Here is a 7,390-nt window from a genome sequence, read left to right on the forward strand (position 1 = left end):
GGAAACAGCCTAAGGATAAAAAGCATACGTGAATGGAAGCGAAACACACACACGATCATATTTACACAAAAGACCTTCGAAAGGCCAGCATTCAACATAGTTTGAATACACCCCCAATGGGTGGAACTGCGCAAGTTTAATAAAAATTGTTCAAAGAGTAACAAGCAGGAAAAGCAAGGACGGCAGATTAAGCCAAGGGAACGACTGGCGAGTCGGGCAGGTCGGTAGAGACGGCAGTGCTAGCTGGAGGAGTGGCCGGATGGCGAGCCTCGGCATGATCACCACCTCCCGCAGAGGGCGCGCTAGCACACGCCTCGTTGCTGGAGGCACGGTCAAGCTGAGGCTGGCTGGCCGCTTCACCGGCCGGCTCGACGTCTTCGCCTTCGTCTCCTTCGTCGTCTTCACCTTCATCGCTGGAAGCGATCTCCTCCGCCGAGTCCTCACCCTCTGCCGGGTCCAGCCCGAACCATTCCTCCGGCTGGGCAACGCCGTCGTCATTTATCTCAGGAGCAAAGGCGCTGATGTCAGTGCACTCGGCGATCGTCGAGGCACGCTGAACGATAGCCGGCCGCACCTCCTCCATCTCCTCGCGGCTTCCAGCCGCCAGGTGCGCAGCCGGTCCAGGTTCAGCCCGGGATACCAGGCTCGGACGAACTCCAGCGCCCGCCCAGCTCCAAGCCGGGCTGCCGATGCCTTCCAGGCCTCGAAGCGGCCAACCGCCAGTCGGCAGTCCGACTCAGGGTGCGGGGAATCGTTTCACCTGGCCAGAGGGCGGCCAACACCTGCGCCCCGGCGCGCTGGAGGTGGCGGAGCATGCGGTGAGCCGGCTGCAGCCGGGCTTGGACCACTAAGAGTTGCTCCTCAAGCGTCTGGCTCGCGTCCGGCGCGATTTCAGCCCCCGCCTGCCGGCGCGCCTCGCGGTGGGCCGGGGAAGTAGTCCGCACAAAGAACAAAAAGCAGCACAAGTCAGAACACAAATCAGGGGCAAGGGGCAAGCAAGGAGTGAGGAAGGCGGCTTACCATCGATCAGATCCTCAACCCGGCCGTAGCCCTCGCTCAGCGCTTGTTTTGCCTCAGCCCAGCCCGCCGCTTCGGTCTCGAACTCAGCTTTGAGGGCGTCCTCGCTGTCCTGCGCCTTCTTCAGGGCCGCCTTGTGGCTCTCCTCCTGGTCGGCCAACTTCTTGGCCAGGCAGTCATGCTCCAGGACTAAGGCGTTGCACTCAGCTTCCTTGGCGCGAAGGGCGGTCTGGGCCCCGCTGAGCTGCTCCCTCAAGTCGGCATTGGCTCCTGCAAGCATGAAGACAAAGGAAAAATCAATAAGGAAGAAGTCGTCAGGGAAGATCTGACCCGACTGCTCAGCAGTCGGCCCGAATCTCGGGGACTACACCCAGTGGGTGCGCTGACGCACCCCCACAGGAGATGAACGAGACAAAGCACACACTCTGGCTGTTGGTCAGGTCCTCGGTTTTCTGGCCCAGCTCCTGAGCCTGGGAGTTGAAGGAAGCAGCGCGGAGGTTATGGTATTCCTGGAAGATCAGACAGGATGCAAGAATAAGATAGCTGTCAGGACCTAGTAAGTTCCAAGCCGCCTGCTCAGCAGCCGACTCGGAACTCGGGGACTACACCCAGTGGGTGCGCTGACGCGCCCCCACGGAATAAATCAAAAAAGCAAAACAACCAAGGCCAGAAGGCTCACCCGGATGACGGCCCGCGTCGTGAGGAACTCTTGGGTATATCGCTGCAGCGAAGCAGCCTGGGCTTGAAGCCGGTTCCGGACCTCCTAGGCCGCCGTGTTCAGCTCGGCCGTCCCCCCGCTGGGCGTCCACTCGGACGTGCTAGCGCTGGCCGCCTCCAGGGCCTCCGCCATCCGGCTGGCGCCCGCAGCTCTGTGCGGCTCCGGCGCGGAGGTAGTTCCCCCTGCGCGCCGGCAAAATGCCGGCTGCACCTCGAGGCCGGCCCCTGCCTCCGGCTCGGCCGGATGCTCTGGCGCCGCGGCTGGTTGGCCTCTTTGGCCCGCTCCAGTCGGCGCCGTCTGCGGCGCCTCCTCCACGAAGACCACGTGGTCCTCCCTCCTCTCCATCACCAGTGGGTCTCGGTCGACATCCTCCGACGGGGGCATGGGGATGTCGGGGGCCACGGCGTGGAGGGGAACGACGAGCTACGGAGGCTGGTTGCGCGAGGCCTCCGCCTCCTTCTCCGCGGCCGCCGCCTCTGCCCAGGCCTTGGCCGCCGCATCGGCCTACTCCTTCGTCGCCTGGGCGGTCCTTCGCTCCGCCGCCTCCCGCTCCTCCCGCGCCTCCCGTGCGTTCCGCTCCGTGGCCTCCATGAGGTCGGCGCAAGGATCCACGCGGCGGGAGCCTGAGGACCCTCCAGTCGGCCCGACTACGGAGCCGCCAGGACCTCGCTCGAGGGAAAGCGGTGCCCTGCCCGGTGAGCAAAGAAAAGTTTAGAAGAGCCTCAATCGAAGAGGACAACAAAAAATACAAGACATTTGACGCTTACGCCGAGATCGCCTGCGGCTGTTTAACCGCCTTGCGGAAGTGGGCCGCCTTCATGGCCGCCTCATCCCGCTTGGTCGCCGCCGTGGAATCCTTGGATTTCTTCTGCCGGCTGTCGAAGTAGGTCGACGCGGCCCGGCATTTCTGCGCGCCGCCACGGGCAGCCGGCGCGGCAGATGGGCCCGCGCCTTGATGATCAAGCGCCGGCTGGCGATGCGGAACGGCTTCGACCTCGTCATCGTTCGCCCAGTCCTTGAGGCTGGCCCCGAGCCCCGCGCCGCCTGCCTTGTCGCCTTCCCCCATGACGACATCTTCCATGGCGGCCGCTCCCAGGTCCAGATCATCGACGTCGTCCACCGTGCGGTCGGGGAGGAGCTGACGCTCTACCCCTGCGGCCCTGGCCGTCGGTGGAAGAAGAGGGTTCTGCTGAGGACAAACCAATTGATCAGTAGTCGGCCATCATGAGGCCGGCTACAAAAAGGAAGAAAAGAAGAAAAACTTACAGCAGGCGGAGGGTTGGCGCGAGAATACGGCCCCTTGCCGTATCGCCAATCCTCGGCGAGCTTGTAGTTGGAGATGTAGTTCACCATGTAAGACACCTCGACATGAGGCATCTCCCTGGTGCTCAGCCGGCACGGGTCGAAGCGGCCGCTCATCTGACAAATCATGTGAGGCCGGCCTTGGAGCGGAAGTACTCGGCGCTCCACAAAGGCGGCCACCAGGTCGGCTCCGGTAAGGCCCTCCAACTGGATCATCACCCGGAGCCGGGCGACGGCTGCGTTCCCGGCCTGAGACAACGACTTGGCCCGGTAGCTCCACGAGGGTTGCCTCCCAGCCGGCGGGCCGGCTACGTAAGCCGGCAAGTTGACGAAGTCGCCTTGCTGGGCGACGTTCTTCACGTAAAAATAGGACTTCTGCCAGAGCTTCAGCGACTGGATCAGCGGGATGGGCAGGAACGGATTGTTCTCGCCCGTCCACCTCATGGCGATGAAGGCTCCGCAGGGGGCGGGCACGCCCGCGACAACGGTGCCGAGCTTGCACTGGAAGAATTCTCCCCAGAGCTCGAGAGTGGGGAGAACCCCAAGAAAGCCCTCGCACAGGGTGACGAAAGCCGACAGCAGCATCACCGCGTTGGGTGTGAGGTGATGCGGCTGGAGGTGGTAAAACTCAAGAAAAGCGCGAAGGAATCCGCTCGCCGGGAGGCCGAAGCCGTGCAGGCAGTGTGAGCGGAAGATTACCCGCTCGCCCTCCTCCGGTGCCAGCGAAATCTCCCTCGCCGGCGCACGACGAACCCGCATGTAGTTCTCGCCCGGCAGACGCCGCGTCCGGCAGAGGAACTCAACGTGGTCCTCGTGGACGTTGGAGCCGTCCCACGAGCTCGACAACGCCATGGGAGCGACATGGCGAGGAACAAGGCGATGCGACGGCGGAGACGCGCACGACCCCGCTACGGCAGGACCGAAGGAACCGAGAGGTCCGACGGCGGAGCGGCGCGGAAGGAAGGAGAAGGAAGGTGAGAAAGGGTGGAGCGAGGGAGAGCGTGCGAGCCTCTGCCGCTCCCTCTCCTCCCCCTACTTATAGACCCGCGTGGCGGAGCCGAGGAGGCGTGGTGTGGGGGAACGTGGGATCAACTGCGCCCACTCCCCCATGTCCCGCGATTATTGCGCCCTGATGACGAAATGAAACTGCCGTGGGAAGGCGAGCGGTCCGTTGTGGGCCGCAGAAGATCCGCGCTTGGGCCGAGGCCTAGAAGTGGCGGGCCCGGGCCTGCGGCAGCGTCCCATCGCGCGCGTGCGTTGGCAGGCTTTCCTTGCCACGTGGCCCGCGGGGTGGTGCGCGGTCAGCTCGCAGGCCGACCCACGTTCCCGCCTACAAGATACGGAGCTTTCTGAAGACGGCGCGCATAAGCAAAGCCGGCTCCTCAGGATAGGAAGCTGACCAAGCTTCTCGTCCCTTTGTCAGCCTCGAAGCTCGATCAGCTTCGGGGACTACTGTCGGAGTAAACGACCACGGGTAGCCTAGCTGGCTCCCCCTGGCCCTTCTGAAAAAATTACGAGCCGATCCGGCCCTCAAGAATCCAAGACGTGGGGCCGCCTTCCCCTTGCCGGCTGTCTCCCAGGCCGACTATCAGAAGGCGGCCCGGCTTTAGCCCTCATGAAGAAAGCCGCAGGAGGGCCGGCTCCAAGAAGCCGGCCGCGAGAAGCCGACCCCCACAAAGCGTTCAAGATCATACCCTCGAAGTCTGCATCCACATAACGGCGATGTGGCGGGGCGTGGCTACAGTGAAGCCTGCCACCCCCGAATCCCGGAGCATGCCTGGCACAGTGCGCCGTACGGGGTGGCCATGACCCGTCCGGCGCGGCACTGTTGCCATGTTGACCCTGATGCCACCCACGACGGGCTGTCAGCACAGCCCACGGGCGGTGGGCCCCTTCAGGCAGAGAGACACCCGAAGGCGGCCAGGCCTCCCCCAGTCGGCCCAAGACAGGGCCGGCTCCCCCCAGCCGGCTTGCTTCCTCCCTCAAAGGAGACGCCCCATTAAGGAGACAAGACGAGGTGAGGCTACAGCGATCGCCCGCCGGGCGGCGGCACTGTAGCCACGCTTACCTCGGCGAAGCCCTCGTCACCAGGTTTGAGGCAACAGTAACTAGCCACCGACAAGGCCCTTGACAGTGGGGCCTGCCTGTCGACCAAGGAGCCGGAAGCCGGTGGGACCCACCAGCCGGCGGGCCCCAGCAGCCGGCGCAGAAGCCGGCGAGCATAGACACAGACGGCTAGGGCCCACGCCCAGCCGGATTACCATTGTACCCCCGGGGGGTGGGCCTATATAAACCCCCCGGGGCACCCATGCAAAGGGTCGATCTGAGCTAGTTTTAGACACCACATAGAGAGGAGAGGAGAGCTAGCCGTGCCCTTCTTCTTCTTCTCGCCAAACAGCTCAAGGAGCATCTTGTAGCCACTCGTTCATCTAGTGATCATGCGGAGACCCCGCAGAGCAGCAGTAGGGGTGTTATCTCCACGGAGAGCCCTGAAGCTGGGTAAGATTCGCCGGCGTGCATGTCTTCGCCTCATCCCGCTTCCAGGCACCGGCGACGTCTTACTGGCTCCCACAATGATAAGCCACCCGTTGGCATATGTCGCACCTACCACCCGACAATCTGGTTGCTGCCTTAGGTAAGTTGCTTGGAGTGCTCCTGCTTCCATCATCAGAAGAGCTGGAGGGACTAGTGCCCTCACTCATCTGGACCTGTTCTTCAGATTTTTTCTGGCTGTCACTTTGATCAGACATCTTGCAGGCAAACTGTCAGCAGACCCTGTGAATATGTTGTAGATGAGGTAGAGTAGATGAGCATCACAAAGTACGGAGGTTTTGCAAAATAATTGAGTCAAAAAGCTTAGTTTTAGTTCTCTACAGAAGTGATCTCGGAGCTACCGAATTGACCAACTCGGTGATACCAAAGAAACACTTGGAACCTAAACTAGTGGACTCAGTAGGGCCGAGTCACCGTTCGGTGGCACCGAGATTGCTAGGGTTTCACAGAATCTTGAACTCGGTCACACCGATTTGCATGTTTCGGTCAAACCGAAAAGGGCATGTGCAATGGCCAAGGCCGAATCGGTGAGACCGATTTCTACAGTTCGGTCGGTCCGAGATGAGTTCTGCGGAGAGCTAACCCTACAATTTTTGAATCAATCTAGACCTAAGGGAGTTTTAGCTAGATGAATCAATCTCAATCGTGGCAAGAAACATGGCATTGTACTTGTGCTAGGAATCGGAGTGATGAAGACAGCACAAGGGGTCAAACACTTACCCTAGAGTGGCGAGTGTTCGCTACGGCGGCAACGGCGGAGAAGATTGCCGTTGACGGCGGCGGAGACCAGCGGCGGGAGGTCGCTGGCGGTGAGAGGACGATCCGGAGACCCGAAGAGGCAGAGGAGGTTACGCGCACGCAGGTTACCTGACCATGTCGGTGTGACTGAGTGGAACGACTCGGTGGCATCGAGATGCAGAACTGTAAGCGGTTACTGCAACTCGGTGTGACCGAAACGTTCTAATCGGTTGCACCGAGATTGAAAACCTAGATCAACTTAGTGATCTCGGTGTGACAGAAATGGATGACTCGGTCATACCGAAAGGGACAAAGAGGTTTTGGAAGTTTAAGTCTATGACGAATCGGGGACTCTGAGTGCTCCTCACACAGAGTGGTTCGAATCTGACTTGATCAAACTTTGTGATGTAGCATGAATAGAGTTTGAGACGAGGAAAGTATAGATAGCTAGAGGGAGTTCATAGGCATTCTTGTCCATCCGTTTGGCAGAAGAGAAAAATCCAAACAATCAAAGCAACGAATGGATGTCCTTGAATGAGTAAAATATGCATCCAACATGCTCACACAATAAGATGGCAAACGAAATATGTGACAAAGCATGCACAAACACTCTAGCATCTATCAAGCAATTTGGCGATGACTAGGTCATCTATATATGAGTATATTGACTTAGGAGTCAAATGAGAAAATTTGATCGTAGGTTATACTCATCGTTAAGCGCAAGTGGGGTTGCCACTTTTACATAAAGCATTGTTGTGTTCACACCATTAGAGTTGCTTTAGCTCAATTGATTGGAGTAAAGCTCCCCCTAGATGTGATATCCCCCCTGAGAGGGATAAACTAACCTTGGGTTTTGTCGATGATGAATTCATGTAGGTGTTGAAGATGTAGATGCTCAATGTTGATGTAGATCCTTTGGAGCAATCCTTTGGAGTGAGTTGCACTTTCAATACCTACACAGGTTAGTCCCACAAGGAACAAACAAGGATATCCATAGACATAGAGTAATGTTCACATATGATGATGTCCATGAAAGCATTAGGTTACCTTGTCCCTTGTCTT

This window comes from Triticum urartu, chromosome 4, assembly GCF_003073215.2.
Source record: "Triticum urartu cultivar G1812 chromosome 4, Tu2.1, whole genome shotgun sequence".
NCBI lineage: Eukaryota > Viridiplantae > Streptophyta > Magnoliopsida > Poales > Poaceae > Triticum > Triticum urartu.